Source organism: Macrobrachium nipponense, chromosome 43, assembly GCF_015104395.2.
Source record: "Macrobrachium nipponense isolate FS-2020 chromosome 43, ASM1510439v2, whole genome shotgun sequence".
NCBI classification, from domain to species: Eukaryota; Metazoa; Arthropoda; class Malacostraca; order Decapoda; family Palaemonidae; genus Macrobrachium; species Macrobrachium nipponense.
The window spans coordinates 43,242,883-43,262,482 of NC_061104.1; positions in this window are offsets into that span (position 1 = coordinate 43,242,883).

Genomic DNA, 19,600 nt, shown 5'->3' on the forward strand with positions numbered 1-19,600 from the left:
TGTCCTACCATTCAAATCTCCCAGTAAGAGAAAAGGTTGAGGGAGTTGTTGAATCACCTCTACTAAATTATCATACAAAATATTATCATTTGGAGGTAAGTACAGAGAGCAAATTGTATATTTTCTCCCTATATCAGTCTGTACAACCACTGCCTGCAGAGGTGTAAGTATAGACAAAGATATTTTGGGGAACATCTCGACGAACGTTCATGAGACTTCCGCCATGGCTCCCTGCTTGTTGATTATTATGGTGTTCTATAACTATCATGCTCTCGAGGACAAAGAGTATTAGCATCAAGCTTGCTCTCCTGTGGACATACAATTATGGGGGAATGCTCATGAATTAGGAGCTTAAGTTCTTCATATTTGGCCCTTAAACCCTGACAATTCCATTGCAAAATGGAGGAGAAAACTATGGATTATTTCTGGACGACATCTTGGATGAGGTCTTCCCATTGGCAATTTTTAATCTAACGTTATTTCCTGTAGGTTTCTTTAGAGATGGTCTTGATATATTGGGTTTTAAGTTTGTCTTTTTCTTTGTGTCCTTTTGATCTATTTGTTGAGGCGGATGGTGGACCTCAACTTGAATTTCTGATTTATTCAAGTTATCTTCCGGTTGATCAGAAACATCAACAGATAAAACATCAAATTTATTTGACATCATAGCTTTAATGATTTTTATGGAAGGGTGGTGAGCTAGGTTTTTGCACCTTCCCAATACAGGTGCACCAGATAGGTTCGTTTTAAGTGGAACCTCCATCAAATCAGGCAAGGACATGGCCTGCGAGAGGTTTGTACTACTTATTGTAATGGGGGACGAAGGTTGTACGAGATGGGCAATGCCCCACTGTTAATACACTGGGAAAGCCTCAGAGGGCAATAGGCTTACCTCGTCATGCAGCATTTTATCACTAGATGGTATATTTCTTTTTCTAGAACTATTGGCAGTAATAGGTGGGTTTGATTTTAATGTCTTTGCATAGCTATTTGATTTATTTAATAGTCTTTTGGCATATCCCACACTTATATGTTCTAAATTGGATTTGTTAAGGGCAGCTTCTTCCAACTTATACAGCTCGCAGCTCCTGTCAGGGGATTTATGATTTGAGTTGCGATTTAAACACCTGGCCTCAAGTGCACATTCTCCATGGTAAGATTTGGAGCATATACCACATATATTTTCATTTTTGCAAACTTTTTACGGGTGTCCAAATTTAAAAAATTAAAGCATTGCAGTGGCTTCTGTTTGAATGGTCGAACTTTATTAATTTCCTTCTCGATAATCATTGATGTAACTGGGACTTTGTGTACTTTCCATACATTAAGTGGACACATGGTCAGTATCTCCTCCTCTGTAAATTCGTACAGATCTTTGTTAAAAACTACTCCCCTTCCGTAGCTAAAATTTAGGTGGGGTATGACATCTAACTTAATATCATCATCACTTGTTTTAAGGTTGGATAATATTACGGATTGTGTGCATGATTTGGCATGGATAAGGTAACTATTTTTCCAAAACGAGATATATCTCCCGGTGCAATAGTTCCTACTCCTTTTCTGAATTAATTTGCATATTTTGAAATAGTTCCCTGTAACCCCCTTAGATTCATCTACAAGCCACACGTGGTTTTGGCTTTCTCTGGGAAGGCATAACTAAATCAACATCTTTTTCAAACCAGTCCGCAGGTCTATAAACATCGAAATCCTTTGATACCTTATCGCAAAGAGCAACCATTATTTTTAAGTTATTAATTTTAATATTATTAATATTACATATTGCATTAAATGCTTCGTCATGACTATTGTAAGATATCCATGAATCCCATTTTGTATCTTCAAGTTTCATTCTTATTCTTTTATACATCCATAACACTCAAATTTATATTATCATAGTTTGTCTCTATTGGAATTTGGGTAACATGAAGGATTCGAAGTTTCCTTGCGTTACCCAAATTACTCAATTTTGAAATATCAGTAGAATGGTCCTTCCTAGTTCCGAGGTCAATCAACAGCCAATTTTCCCGTAATCAAATTTAGCGGTGGTCGTCAAAAGTGTTTCTGAGGTTCGCCATTCGATCCAGGGGTACAAGAAACATTCATTTCACTCGTTGGAAAAGAAATAGGTTTGGGGGAAAGGAAAAAAAATTAGACTGCCTGACATCCCAAAAGAGAACCCATTATCCTTTCATGAAATTAATTTCTCCACCAATGACACCTGCGAGAGCTGCTTCCCAAATGTCCACTCCCAACCCTACCAAGAAATGATGGTACCACTATGATTAGAGTGGCTCAAGTGTATGCCAAACCCGCTTGATGGGACTGAGAGCATTACAAGAATACAATCATCCCCACTTTAATCATAGTGGCAGGCAAACCGGAATGAATGCCGAGAGTCCTATCTCTATGAAACCGGCCAACCCCTGGAATCCGAAGGCCAAGTTATTGTTCGAGAATAGTCCCGCGTGCCAGTTTGGAAATACTGACAGTCCTAGACGTCCAAACATTATCGGGTAGTTGGCAAGACCACCACAGCTCCCCATTTGATTTGAAAAGAAATTCCAATCCCGGATACGGTGTCCCCTAAAAAAAAAAAAAAAAATCTGGACAGTGAAATGGGTAAGAGAGTTTTGACAGCAAGGTTGGAGACAGTTGATAAATATGAAGGAGAATAAAGCAATTATAAGTAATAGAAATAGGATGAGAGAAATTTAGAGTCAAACTGAGGAAAAAGTTCCCAAGTTCGAGAGCCCTCTTGCCCGTCACCAGGCTTCAGCACGGGAATGATAGGCCGTGCGGAAGCCCAATGATTTCATCAAGGCATTCTCTCGTTAAGAGGGAGGGGAGGAGGAGGGAGATATCGAGGGGAGGGGTAGGAGGAGGAGGAGGAGGAGGAATCCTTTGTAAAGTAAACAAATTCCAAGTGGTAGTAAAAGTTAGCGAATAGTCCTCAAAATCAAGAGGCAAAATGATGCAAATTTTCAAAAAGTCATTTTTTAGTTTTCCTATCTTTGAATTGGATAGAGATCAAATATAGCATTTGTGCAGATAAAACGTTGCTCTTGTTAACCTGGACGCAAGTAACCCCCCAAAAAAGGCAAGCAATTTAATTATATAAAAGAAGAATATTCTAACAACTATCGAAACTCTACGGGAGGAAAGCAGGTTACATGACAATATTACCAACTAACACAACACAATTCAACCAGATTCCATCTGAAACACGACTGGCAGAGTGTGGGAAATCAGACTTTCTCAAAATTCCTCGTTAGAACAAATGAAATAGAGTTCGATAAAGCAACTGGATCGTATGGAGACTATATTCGCAGCTACACAGAAAACTACTTCTCATTTATAAATACGAATAATATAGATATAATAGATATAGATATATATTATATATAGAGATACATATTATATATATATATATATATTATATATATATATATATATATATATGGGTGTTTTATATAGAATATATATTATTATATATATATATCATATATGGTTTTTTTTGTATATAGAGTTATATATATAATATATATATATATATATATAGATTATACTATTATTAAGAATATAAAACTATAGAAAATAGATAAAAATATATATTAATATAATTATATATAAAACATATATATTGTTATTATTATTATATAGATATATATATAAAAACGAGATTATATATATGTATAGTAATATATATATATAAAAAAACAATATATATATTATATATATCATATATATATATATATATAAAAAAAAACATAAATATTATATATATATATATATATCTATAATAATATATAACATTATATATATATATATATATATACATATATATATATATATATATATATATATATATTTGCAGGAGGCTATGTAACTAGATACAGCGATAACATCCCAAAAGGGTCTCGTACTATTTTAGTAAATAATATCAGTATTAAGAAATTCTATATTAAAAAGTCGTAGCATAGCAGATTATTTTTTCAAAACAAACTAAACAACTGCTGAAATTCATGAAGCGACCAACCTCCCCAAAGGGAAACTCTATTCCTTTGAACATTTTAATCTTAATGGAAAATACTTCTGAACGATTACATGGCAATATGACGAACCTCCTTCTAAAGTCTAGTTCTACATTAAACAAAAAACTTCAAATGTCATTTCTACATTAAACAAAAAACTTCAAATGGTTAACTTATAACTAGAACAGTAATGAAGCTAATATATTAAACGCTCTTTGCCGAGCATTTTCAGAATTTTAGTAAAATTCGGAAATTGGATATTGCCTACTTATTAAGACTAGTTTTTTCTTTGTTTCTTTCTTCTTTTCCTTATATTCGTTTTGATACAGAATGCCGACGAGGTATAACAACAGAAATGATAAAAAAAGATTTAATGAACAAAACGTTAATAATAAATAGCATTGCTAGCTTTTAAGTGCTCAAACAATATATATATTTTACCGTGATCATAATCTCAGTACTTCTATCTTAAAAGGTAGCAATGAACCGTGCGTCTAAGGCACTGGCAACATCCAACATCCATTTTCTCTCACCCCTCTCCAACACCAACACCCCCCTTCTATCTCTCTCTCTCTCTTACTACAACATCTCTCTCTCTCTCTCTCTCTCTCTCTCTCTCTCTCTCTCTCTCAACAACACTTTCCCCCCTCTCCATTACCTAAGGCCATTAAATCAGACTCGTGGACTTACAAAAATACATTTATTCAAGAGCAAGGCATAAACTAAATAACTCAGGTTCCTAACAAAATGATTAAACAAAATGTTGAACTCAAAGTCCAAATAACTCAGATAACCCACTCCATATTTCTACTACAATAACCAACATTATCTTAGTCACAAAACTAGGCATAGTCTTAGTACAGTAACACCACGAAACATTAGTTAAGTTCTCATATCAATTAAGTCACCATATTCAGTTCCCCTTTGTCAGAACCGCCTGTTAGAAGACAGAACAACTCGAGAAGAAGCAAAGATCATAAATCAAGTCAAAAGGTCAAAGGAAATAAAACATCTTTGAAATAGATATTCAAAATACAGCCAAACCACAATCTTGGCTAAAGAATAAGTATGCTTACCCTTTCAACACAATTTATACACACACTTTAAGTAAAAATACTGTTGCAGAAGCCATCTTTGGCTCTGCCGCCTCTATAGCGATCTCCCACCTTGGTTATGTAGAGACGAAGCTCGCACACACACACGAACTCACACACACATTGTTCACGCCCAAGTAACTTCCTATAACCAGTTTCAGAAGGCACCTCTGACACCGCCCATGCATAGCGACAGGATGTGGCACTGATCTCGACATCACGCCATCTAAAAAGATACATCAGCATTTCCTAAGCTTGTCACTTCGGGCACTGTGTCTCCAAGGGAAGATAAATTGATGACTCCCTACTTTCTAGGAAATGTCACAGCACATCACCTTACAACGGTGTCTTAAACATATTGTCTTAATACATCCCTCTTTTTATATAACACACACACACAACACACACACACACACACATATATATATATATATATATATATATATATATATATGTGTGTGTGTGTGTGTGTAGTAAATGTAAACTATATACATATAATACACACACACAAACACACACACACATATATATGTATGTGTATAGATATATATTATATATATATAGTATATATATATATAATATATGTATATATATATATATATATAGTATATATATATATATATATATATTTATATAGTTTATAGTATACATACATAGATATATACTTATATATGTATACATACATACGCACTCACAAATTATATATATATATATATATATATATATATATATAGATATATATATATATATATATATATATATATATATATATATATATATATTATAAGTCTTATCACATTACCATGATTCATATACATACATCGAGCTAGAAATGTCCTTTAATATCTAATTCACTCTACCTCGGAATTAATACATTTTCAAAATATGCTTTAACCGAAGGGGAATTTTATTAGGCGATGATAGAATTGTCGGAGCCCAGGCGCGAACTCAGGACACCATACAAATCCAGGAACGTCAGTGAAGCTTTTACCCACTCCACCACCGCAAGAGGCTATAAATTAATGCCATTTCTCACCCTCAAATACCTTTTGCGCTCAGGTATTCGCTGATTTGGAGCCAGGGCTCCGACAATTCTATTATCGCCTAATAAAATTCCCCTTCGGTTAAGCATATATGAAAATATATTAATTCCGAGATAGAGTGAATTAGATATTAAAGGACATTTGTAGCTCGATGTATGTATATGAATAACGGTAAGTGACAAGAATTATATTAATGGCTACGTGCTGTCATATGCACTACAACACTACCGAGGTCGCGTGGGGGGTTAATCCTGGCTCCAAATCAGCGAATACCTGAGCGCGATAGGTATTTGAGGGTGAGAGACGGCATTAATTTATAGCCTCTTGCAGTGGTGGAGTGGGTAAAAAGCTTTACTGACGTTCCTGGATTTGTATGGTGTCCTGGGTTCGCGCCTGGGCTCCGACAATTCTATTATCGCCTAATAAAATTCCCCTTCGGTTAAGCATAATATGAAAATGTATTAATTCCGAGATAGAGTGAATTAGATATTAAAGGACAATTGTAGCTCGATGTACATATATATATATATATATATATATATATATATATATATATATATATATATATATATATATATATATATAGAGAGAGAGAGAGAGAGAGAGAGAGAGAGAGAGAGAGATTTATTGAGGAGGTAGCTATAGGAAACCTCCTGTATCTATTTTGCTAATTTAACTTCAATAGACTATTTGCCATGGAGAGAAGAACATGTCTTAAAGATATTTCGACTGCTGCTGCTGATACAATTTTCATTATAATTTTGAGTGAAACCTCAAAATACCATTATTTTAAAAATCAGCTCAAAATTTTCAGCAAAACACGTAAGTTGAAGATCGTTGCACCCTTCAGTGTTAAAAAAAAATAATCTAATTAATTCCCGCAGTGGAAAATAACTTTTTCTGCTAAAAGTATTTCAGGTCGACGCAACATAATTCTCTCTCTCTCTCTCTCTCTCTCTCTCTCTCTCTCTCTCTCTCTCTTCAATGGCACCATGTGGCTAGTAATTAAGCTGTATTTTTACCTTCCCAGAAAAAGTTAAGACTCGTTAAAACCCATGAAACAAAATGGAGATACAATATGAAAACAAGAGGCCGGTGGAGATACAACAACAACATAAGGAGCCGGTGGAGATACAATAAGAAGATGAGAAGCCGGTGGAGATACAGCAAGATAAGAAGCCAGACGCACGATCATGGCTACCTTTAACCTTATATCAAATAAAAACTACTGGGGCTAGAGGGCTGCAATTTGGTATATTTGATGATTAGATGGTGGATGATCAACACACCAATTTGCAGCCCTCTAGACATAGCAGTTTTGAAGATCTGAGGGCGGACAGAAATGTACGGACGGACGGACAAATAGTCATCTCAATAGCTTTCTTTTGCAGGAAACTAAAAGTAAACTCTCTAGGGCAATGTTAGTATCTATAACGGTCGGTGTATAACGAAAGCGATATAACGAGCGGCAGGAAATAGGTGGATATTCGCCCAACAACTTCGCAAATTTAAGACTCTTCGGAGATTTCATGGAAATTGCCTATTTCTCAGAACCTTCTCTCTCTCTCTCTCTCTCTCTCTCTCTCTCTTTAACAAAAAGATAATATTGTCGGGACATCCAATCTTTATTGTCATGAAAATGAATCAGGATGGTGTATCAATGTATAGATCATGAAGTGGGTATAAAATAGTAGTTGGTGTGTTTATTTAGAATACAAACACACAAACGCAATCATACTCACACATTTTACGTGTCATTGTGTTCGCGAAGATGAGATGAATATAAACTATGTAGTATGGTCAAGCGTTGAAGTATGGGCAGAATAGTCAGTACATTTATGCAAATAACCAATCTGGCACATAAATAACTCTGGTTGTTCTGACTGTTCGACAAACAGTGAGGCAGCTTGTATCCATTTATTTCAGGCATAAAAAAATATCGCTTTTAATAACTTCGCATACCATAATAAAAAGCCAAAAAGGTACTGTTATCAGGATAAATACATGCATACATATAGTATATAAATTTCTATCACATAACCGTGATTCATATACATGCTTTAAGCTACAAATGTCCTTTAATATCCAATTCACTCTACCTCGGAATCAATATATTTTCATTTATGTTAACCGAAGGGGAATTTTTTATTGATAGTAATTTCGTCTTCCCAGTTCGTGTATGCATATATATATATATATTATATATATATATATATATATATATATATATATATATTATATATAAATATATAAAGAAAATACTATAGGAAAATGATAAGCATAAATCGGAGCGCTTTCGTCTATACAAAGACATTGTCTTAGTGAAGACGAAAGAGCTGCTTATCATTTTCCTATGGTATTTGCTTATTTAATGAAGTCACGTGCACCTACTGTGATGTTTTAAGCATATATATATATATATATATATATATATATATATATATATATATATATATATATATATATATATCAAAGTGGTATTATATTGTCTTGAGAGACAGTGGGTTCGCTAATCTTGACATGATCCTTTAAGGGATCACAAATTAGGAAGAGAAGAAGGAAAAAGGATTAGATACTGAACAAAACAGGAAATCCGAACGTTATCTCCTTTAATAATCAACCATGAATTTTACAACTTGCGCACTTTCCTTTTATGACGATGAAGGCTATACGATTTCATCTCTCTCCCCAATAATCAACCATCCATTATATGAATCCAGGTCAATTTCCTGGAATCAGTTGCTCGAAAGCTAAAATTGCTCGAAGTCAATTGCTCGAAATATTGTTTCTCGAACTGTCAACTGATCGAGAGAGACAGATTGCTCGAGAGCCGGTATTCATTCTTGGAATCTACTCGAAATCCGATATTTAATTCTTTAAACGACAAATACCATTATGTTAACCGTTAAGACACATTTTTATTTAAATTCTCGGATTTGTATTTTGTTTTTTTATTATATGATGAATTCTGGAAACCTCGAACCCTTTTCGAGCAATCTATCTTCCGAGCAATTGATCGTTCCAGTTATAATTTTTCTATCAATCGACTGCGAGGAACTGATTTCGAGAAATGTACAGGAAACAGCATGTGAGGTCTTACTGGACTTAAAGTATCATGACTGGAAGACTCCAGCTTTTGTGGAAAGAAATATAAAGAAAACTCCAACTCTTCTCCTAAGAAGCTTACCATGGAAACAGAGAGAAAGAATTAAATTGAATATATAGAATTTAGGCCAAAGGCCAAGCACTGGGACCTATGAGGTCATTCAGCGCTGAAACGGGAATGGACGGTATAAGGCTTGAAAGGTGTAACAGGAGGAAAACCCCAAAGCAGTTGCACTATGAATCAACTGTTAGGAGAGGATGGAAGGGAAGATGGAAGAAAGAGAATATGAAGGGAGGTGTAGTAAAAGGAATGAAAAGGGTTGATGCTGCAAAGAACCTTAAGTAATGCCTACAGTGCACCGCAAACAGACAGAAAGAGAGTGGGCGATCATCCTCAATGTCTGACCCCTACTTCGTCTCCAGCCACAGCTGGTCCCTCACCCCCATCCTCCAACAACACACCGCCCCCGCCCCCACTCCACCAGATTTCACGTGGAGAACGTGCGACGGAGGCAAAAGCAGCCGTTCTAATTGGTCGGGGAGTCGGTGCCAGTTAGCGGTCATGTCGGAGAGCCGTAAGAGAAGCGCCAAAGAGAATTGAAATGCGGAGGTCGGGACGCGACCAGACTGCCAATGACGACTTGATTGAAGGGAGACTCAAACTTTCCTTTCCTCAACTTCTCGACTTCCTGTTTCGGCCCCTTTTTCCATCTCCTGCTGCGGCAGGACGGTGAATGGAAAGCAAAATAAACCTATAATTCAAACCAACGGCCAAGCGCTGGTACCTATGAGGTCATTCAGCGCTGAAAGGGAGATCGAGAGTAGTATAAAAAGTTCGAAAGCTGCAACAGGAGTTGCACTATGAAACAATTGTTAGGAGAGGGTTCAGGAAAGTAGGTTAGAAGATAGCGAATATGAACGGAGGTACAGTATAAGAGGAATGAAAGGGGTTGCAGCTAAAGGCTGGGGGTGGGGCGGGGGGGGCGTTAAGATGTTGAAGGGGGCAGAAGAAAGCCGTAACATCAATGACGCATAGCATTATGCAATACCAGCGTCCAATTACAGAGTCCACGCATCGCAGCAAGCATATGTTATAAAGGGGAAAATATCACGATTCTAGACAATAAAAAGAAGTATGCAAAATAATTATCGTTTTATTGTATAATAGGGTAGTTTACTTACAACAGACTTTTTTAACTGAATTAAGTAATTTTCAATTATATGTAAAAATGTAAAAAGTCCAGAAATAAATGCAACATAAAGATGCAATTGTTGCAAAAAGAAAATTAAATATACATTTAAAGCAGGGTTGGTGATTTTTAAAATTGTTTTTTAAATCAAAAAGATTAATAATCAGTGATTTATTTGATTTTTTTATTTATTTGTTTTTTGATTTGTTAGATGGGGTTTTCAATCCTTTTTATCCTCAAAATGTATTTTATGACAGAATTGCTCTTGATTTACCTTTTAGGCTTCCAGTTCTGGCCTAAAGTATGTGCTTACAATTTTTTTTTCGTATCAAAATAAATAGATGAGGTACAGTTATACTTAGGGTTATATTAACTTCCAACCCATATTTTTCAATGTTTGTTTCAGAGAGAAAAAAAAACGAATTTTCAAATTTAAAAAATCACTGATTTAATCACTTGATTAAATTAGTTTGATTTAATCATTGATAACCCTGATTTAAAGACGTTACCTGAATCTATGAACTATTAAGTAAAATAACTTGCAATTACAAAAATAAACTACAGAACAGATGGCCAGGCCATAAAAAGGAAAATATAGAGAAGCAAAATTAAACTCCCCAAAGGTTTAAGAAAATCAAAGAAAAAAAGGTAAACGAACTGAAAAAAGGAATTTGACCGCAGACGGTTAGCCCCTACCGGAAGCACTGAGGAACACCAGGAAATGGGTTGAAATTTCCAAAAGATAAAACTCTTCTGAGAGAAGATTTAAATGATCTGTTTCTCAAACATTCTTTCATCCTCTGTTCTTACTCTTCATTCAAAGAAAGAATAAAATCTAGGCATGGAAACAGAACTTCTTAGAAAATAATATAATGTTGTATAATAAAAAAATAAGTTCCGAGAAATTATTTCAATTACCTACGTCTCAAACATTCTTTCATTCTCTCTTCTTCCTCTACAAACAAAGCGAGAATAAAGTCGACACATGGAAACAGAACTGCTTAGAAAAAAAAATACTTTGTATAATTAAAACAAGTTTTGAGAGATTATTTAAATGACCTGTTTCTCAAACATTCTTTCAATATCTCTTCTTCCTCTTCATCCAAAAAAGAGAATAAGGTCGAGACAATGAAACAGAACTACTTAGAAAACAAAATAACTTTGTATAATAAAAAAATAAGTTCCGAGAGATTATTTAAATTACGTTTCTCAAATGTTCTTTCATCCTTTCTGTTTCCTCTTCATCCAAAGAGAGAAGAAGGAAGAGAAACGGAAACAGAACTCCTTAGAAGAGGAGGTCATCAGGTATCACGGAAAAATTCGTGTTAAGAAATCAATCTGGAATAAAATGGAATATAGAATTTAGGCCAAAGTCCAAGTGCTGGGACCAACGAGGTCATTCAGAGCTGAAAGGAAAATTGACAGAAAGAAATTTTGAAAAGTGTAACAGGAGGAAAACCTCCAAGTTGCACTGTGAAACAATTGTTAGAGAGGGTGGAAAGCCAGATGGAAGGAAGAGAACATGAACGGAGGTACAGTTAAAGACGTGAAAGAAGCAGCAGCTTGGGGCGGAAGGGACGCCGCAAAGACCCTGGAATAATGCCTACAGTGCACCAAGAAAGGTGCCCAGACAGCTCTGGCTCCCTACTGGGAATAGTAATTTGCGGTGAACCGAGATATTCTCCTCACACTCACACCGAGATGGATTTTAGCGATTGGCATTTATTCAAACTCCTCACAATTATTCAAAGCTCCACATCCATATTTCATCTGCCTGACAGCCAACCTCTTTTCCCTACTGTATTTTTAGAGCCGATCTTATCGCCACATATGTTGGAAACACATCTGAATGGATATCACGATATTAACCAGTCAGAGAGTCGTCATCACACAAACAAATGTATACACACACACACACACACACACACACACTATATATATATTATATATATATTATATATATATAATATATATATATATATAGATATATATATATATATATATATATATATATGAGCTTCAGAAGGTATCCATGATACAATGAGTAAAAGAGATCGAGCTTATTACCAACGAAACGTTTCGCACATGAAACCTCTGCGCATCATCAATCTGAGAAAGAGCAGAGGGACACATAAATAACATTCAATGATAAAACAAAGGAACTCACAAATATTAAAATAGTCTTAGAAATTAAAAGGAACAAAGTAAAAACACAAACAACAGGTAAAGAGAGAGAGAACAAACCCAAAACACCAACGTCCATAATGTGAGGGAAGAATGGGAATGACCAAAATCAGTTGACGGTGGCGACGTCAACTATGCCAGGTATAGAGTTGCTGAGGAGGTATTGCTATTGAGTGAAGGAACAAGTTTCTTAACGTATAACGACTCGAGGGTAGTTAGATGGTCAGGATTTTTTACGTAATCTATTATTGTGAATTGTTCTTTTTGGATTTCAATTTTACAATTAGAGGCGCGGTTCCTGACATTGGAGAATTCAGGCAGTTTTAGTCTCTGACCAGTACGGAAGCTGAAACCCAGATGGCTACAATATCTGACCCTCAGCAGCCTCCGAGTCGATCCAACGTAAGAGTCCAGACATCCAGGGCAAATAAATTTATATATGAGTTGGATCTCATGAAGGGCTGAGGGCGGTCTTTGAAGTTAAAGAAGGAGCCAATTGTACATGGATTACTAGATATAAGTTTGACTCTGAGACTATGAATCTCTTGTTCAATGATTCGTGAGAGATTGGACGAGAATTTGAAGTCAAGTCACGGTCATATATTGGGATAGGTTTTGACATAAAAGAGTTTCTTTTAGGAACATCTAAATTAGGTAATGGTGGCTGAAAGAATTTGGTAAGTATCTGATTGATTATTCTTAGAACTATTTCTTGTGGGAAAGAATTGGACATTAAAAAACTTAACAAGACCGTGATCTCATCATGATAAATTCTCCGAGAAGAGGAATATTACAGGACTCTGTTAACTAATGTGTGGTTTGTAAAGGTACGTTTGCCACGTCCTGTAAACGGGCGGCAAATCCAGAATTGGATCTTGTTATTTTCAAATCCAGGGAAGGTAAAATCCCCTCATTTTCAACTTCCATTGTAAAATTAATATTTGGGTGAAAATTGTTCATAAAATCTAAAAACCAAGAACACTGCCAAGGGTGTTGAAATAACGCAAAGGTATCGTCAACGTATCTACGGTACAGTGAGGATTTGAAGTTGAGATCACACTGGTTTAAAAATTTGGATTCTAAGTCCGACATAAAAAAAATTGGCAAAAATGGGGCCAAGAGGAGATTCCATGGCAACTCCATCGACCTGCGAATAGAGTCGCTTATGAAATAAGAGCATCGAGTCTTGCACAGCAAGATCGAGTAACTGTTTAAAAACAGTTCGGTTAAACCCATGAAAGATTGTCTCATCATTAGTAAAAATCTTATTCAGTATAATATTAATAGTCTCAATAAGTGGATGGATGGATGTATGATATTTAGGGCTAAAGCCCAGGCACTGGGGCCAAGAAGGCCATTCAGCGCCGTAATGAAGGTTAAATAAGTTGATTTATAGTAAATGAATTAATGAATTAGTGAAAGAAATGATTCATAAAATTAGATGTGACTAATAAATAAAATAAAAATATGAAGTTTAGTGAATAGCGTAATATATATCAAAATAGTTCAATGTCTTTAAAAATCTGTATGATATATAAATAATTATCAAAATGTTATAAAAAATTTTTATACGCTTTAAAAAGGAGATGAGAGCAGAAATATCTGCTTCGTCTCCCAAGATATTTTAGAGGGATTTACCCTGGAAATATCTTTCCCTTGGGTTAAAATATCTGGGGCAAACCACACTGGTGGGCTGCTTCCTTCTAAAATAAACTGATGGGTTAAATAAGTGTGCCCAATCCTTAATCTCGTTAAAAATAACCTCTGTTCGTCTGTCAAGCTGTAATGACGATTTCCACGGCAGTATATTTTTCCTAATATTTCTATACTTATTATTATTGGCAAGAAGAGGAGAAGTCCGTCTTTCTTGCCATTTACTTAATACATAAGACCTAATAGGACCTTTTATGTCTGTATGAGGCACTTTCCTGAAGATTGTTCCTGGCAAAGCGCTAGCAGCTTTTGCTTCCCTGTCTGCCGTCTCGTTTCCGTGAATCCCCACGTGAGAAGGGACCCATCAGAAAGAGACTGACTTACGCAGACAATATATACGAAAAAGCGACTCCTGAAGTTTTTGGATTAACGGATGAAAGCTATTGAGTTTTTGAAAGCTTCTAAAGTGCTTATAGAATCCGAGTACATGAGAAAATCAGTGTCACTACTTTGAAGAACTAAATCTAGGGCAGAGACTACAGCTGTTAATTCGGCTGTAAATACGGATGCAAAGTCAGGTAATTTAGCTGTATATGCTGTATCACCAAGGATAACAGCACACCCAACACCACTATCTGACTTTGATCCATCTGTATAAATTTTCACATAATTGGCGTGGGAAACGTCGTGCTCTAAGAATTTTCACCTAATCTCTTCTTCAGTACAATCCTTCTTCTTATATGGTTTCTTGCATACTAATGCTTTAGGAATAAGCCATGGAGGATTTACGGGATGTTTTACCTCCAGGACTTTCTGGGACTTGAGATGGTTATCCCTAACATCCTCGTTCAGTCGAGTTTGGAATGATTTAGAAGCTCTTGTACCAGAGAAATTCCGCAAGTCTGTTTCTCTCAACAAGTGGAACGTTTGTGAAGAGGGATTCCACATCAAAACTGACCATATAATAGTCTCCATCTTGTCTAGTTATTAATTGTTGAAATTTAAGCCCATTTTTCAAAGTAAACTCACTATTGCTGTATTGAGAGAGAAGTCCAGCCAAAAATTTAGAGTTGGAAAAAGCAGGATTGTTGTAGGCAGCCATAATTGGTCTTAAAGGTAGATCATGGTTATGAATTTTCGGTTGTCCATAGAGTATGCTGAGCGAGGAACCGGTAACAAAAAGCTGTTGATAGTTTGTTTCATTTATAACATTTTCATTTTTTATTTTCCTCAAGAATCTATTAATTTTATCTTCTCTTTTATAAACACCTAAAAAAGTAGGTTCACCATGGGCCATAAACTTGGTACCGTAGGACAAAATATTTTCCATTTTTTGTATAGTCGTTCTTATTCATAATAACCACTCCCTTGCCTTTATCTGGTTTACAAATAATTATGTCTTCTCGCTCCTTGAACCTCAAGAGAATTTTCAAATCCGCAGGTCTAAAAAAAGGTGTCCAATTAGTTTTCAGATTGAGATAAGTTTTATGAGCCAAGTTAAAAATTTTCTGTTGAAGCTTACCAATATTTTGGTTGAATTAAAGTTTGATCAGTCTTTGGAATATAATTTCAAAAGGTAGAAAAAACCTGGCATAGTTGGGTCTAAAGGATGGCAAGCAAAAGTCCAGGCCAAATGACAATAAAAATTCTTCTCTCTTTAATAAAAATAATCGGATAAGTTAAAAATACATTGATTTCTGGAATGACCACACCGAGATTCAGAACCTTTCTTTGGTGTCTCATGAACACATCAGAAATATAGCTAATGAATGAATTTACAGAACATTCTTTGGTAAAGTGGGAGGTCCAACGTGGATAGATCATTGTACAATAAATTCTTCAATTGGTCGTCAGTGATAACAGTTAATTGTTCAATAATGCGAATTTTACAATCAATTTCGTTCTTGAGTAAGATCTTGAGGGCATCCTTATAGAACTCGGTGTTGTAGAGGGCTGATTTGTACAGTCTGAATCGGACGAATTTAGGAGTGGTATCATTAAGCTGGCAATATTGAAGAAAGTCAAGATCTGCTTTGTCCTTTTCCAGTTTTCTTGAGGTAACGATGGTAATAGCTCATGTCAGCGATCTTTTAAACTTAATACAATCCACACACTAGTTAACAGAGCCCTGAAATATTCATCTTCTTGGAATATTTTTCATGATGAAATCACATTCTTGTTAAGCTTTTTTAAGTCCAATTCTTTCCCACGAGAAATAGTTCTAAGAATAATCAATCAGATACAAATTATGTCAGCCACCATTACCTAATTTTGATGTTCCTAAGAGACTCTTTTATGCAACTATCCCATATATGCCTGACTTCAAATTCTCGTCCAATCTCACACGAATCATTGAACAAGAGATTCATAGTCTCAGAGTGAAGTGAAACGTGAAACGACAAAAACAACCTTTTCAGCTGATCCTTGGAAATCACACTGACGAATTAGAGAACAAAAATATCAGAAAAACAATCTTTACTTGAATGCAACACCAATCGACCAGCCATCACGTGTCAACATAGGATATGCAAGGAGGGAAAAAACAGACTTTTTAAACTGTCCGCTAAGTCATTTCTAAAAGTAGTTGTTTTTTGATAAAAATAATTGAAAGTAAATTTGAAATAAGGAGTTCCACTGCACTTCCAGGTATGGCTAGAGGTCTTATTTACAGGCACATGAACCTGAAAAATCTCCAGTAATCAATTTATTAGCAGCAGTCTTCTTTCCCACAGTTATCCCTACACTAAGTGGTCGGTTGCCTGATGCGCCTTTCCTTACAATATCAAGGCATGGTTTATTATTTGGCAAAGGAGTTTTTACGACCGCATGCCCTTGCTATAATCAACTACAGTTATTGGCGGTGGGCCTAGCCTTTAACTAAAAAGACCACCTGCAAGGCAGCTGTTTACATAGTTATTAGCGGTGGGCATAGCCTTTGACTAAAAATTAAGACTGCAAGGTAGCAGTTTCCACAGTTATTATCGGTGTGCTTAGCCTTTTACTAAACGGTAAGACTACAAGCCAGCAGTTTCGACAATTATAAGCGGTGGGCCTAGCCTTTGACTAAAAAGTAAGACTGCAAGGCAGCAGTTTCCAGTTATTAGCGGGGGCCTAGCCTTTTACTAAAATGTAAGACTGCAAGGCAGCAGTTTCCACAGTTTAGTTGACAGTGGCCTAGCCTTTTATTAAACAGTAAGACTACAACGGCAGCAGTTTCCACAGTATAAAAAAAAAAAAAAAAAAAAAGCGGTGGGCTTAGCCTTTTACTAAACAGTAAGAACTGTAAGGCAGCAGTTTCCACCATTATAAGCGGTGGGGGGGCCTAGCCTTTTACAAAAAAAGTATGACTGCAAGGCAGCAGTTTCCACAGTTATTGGCAGTAGTCCTAGCCTTTTACTAAAAAAAAGGAAGACTGCAATGCAGCGGTTTCCACAGTTATTTTAGAGCGGGGGCCTAGCCTTTTACTAAAATGTAAGACTGCAAGGCAGCAGTTTCCACAGTTATTGGCAGTGGGCCTAGCTTTTTATTAAACAGTCAGACTGCAAGGCAGCAGTTTCCACAGTTATAAGCGGTGGGCTTAGCCTTTTACTAAACAGTAAGACTGTAAGGAAGCAGTTTCCACAATTATAAGTGGTGGGCCTAGCCTTTTACTAAAAAAGGTATGACTGCAAGGCAGCAGTTTCCACAGTATTGGCGGTAGTCCTAGCCTTTTACTAAAAAAAGAAGACTGCAAGGCAGTAGTTTCCACAATTATAATTTTGAATGGTTTCTTATATTAGAATGTTCGGGATTGCAGAGCCTACAGCCAGTACGGAAAATTAATCCCAGATGAGAGTCGATTCTGACCCGCAGTAACCTCCTTGTAAAACATATTTAGAAAGGAGCCATTTCTGAATCATAGGCCAAGCAAACAATGCATATTAACTGCCTATTCTAGAGTCATTATTTATTAAACAACTGGTTCCCCAGTTAAATACCCAGACCTCTTCCACACAACTGTACCTGATCTAACTTTTATTTATGTTTTGTAATTCTGTCTCTTGCCTTCTCGGCATGAGGTTGGTTAGCGGTCTTTTTTATTTTTTAGTTTTTCGTTTTTTTTCCCCGTGTGTTTTTTTTAATTAAGTTGTAATTTATAAATGTAGAATTTTAGAATAATTTTTAAAGTAATTTTTAGGTAATTCTAAAGCAATTTTATCTATTATTTAACAGATTCCTTGAAGATGTAATAATGATATTACGAAACGTAGGAAATAAAGTATTGAAATGAATTACAACGTTTCCAATGGTCCACCTTTACGCCCTGATGTATATATATATATATATATATATATATATATATATATATATATATATATATATATATACATACGTATATACAATATATAAATATTAACCTCTTGTGTGTGAACACGCAAAAATTTGCAGTACATACGTACTTACATAAACATTAATATATATATATATATATATATATATATATATATATATAATATATATATATATATATATATATATATATATATATATATATATATATATATATATACACTGCTTGCATGTGCAATTGATAGAAATAGTTTTTTTTATCAGAGAGCAGGAGAATTCAAGGATTTGAAAAATCCAATCGTATAAAAAAAAATAACTGAAAAATAATAGAGAGAGAGAGAGAGAGAGAGAGAGAGAGAGAGAGAGAGAGAGAGAGAGAGAGAGAGAGTAGGCGTTTATAGAAACTATCCACTTCCAATTACGCTCATTTTAGTCACTTAAGAGTCAGCGAAGGAGCGTAAACAGAGCAAATTAGGAAAATGACTCTTTTTTATTTGAAGGGTAATCATGGTCAGCGGTAATTTAGAGAAACGAAAATGAACGAAGGCGCAGAGACGAAATAAGGAATAAATGGGTGGGTGGAATGGGGCAGGAAGGGGGAGGAAGAGCAAAGTCATACAGAGTGTAAGAACTATGAGATACCTTAAATGTATCAACGAGATACCTTAATTTTATCAACACTTGATATACCTTAAATTGACCAACAAATGAGACATATTGAATTAATCAACAAATGACATAATTTAAATTTATCAACGATAAACCTTGAATGTCTCAACAATTAAGATAACCTCAAATTGAACAAGAAATGAGATATACCTTAAAATTAAATTGATCAATGAAATACCTCAGATTTACCAACAATTAAGATAACCTTAACTTGAACAAGAAATGATAAATCTTGAATAAGTCAACAAACGACATGCCTTAAATATATCAACGAGATACCTTGAATTTTTCATCAAATGAGA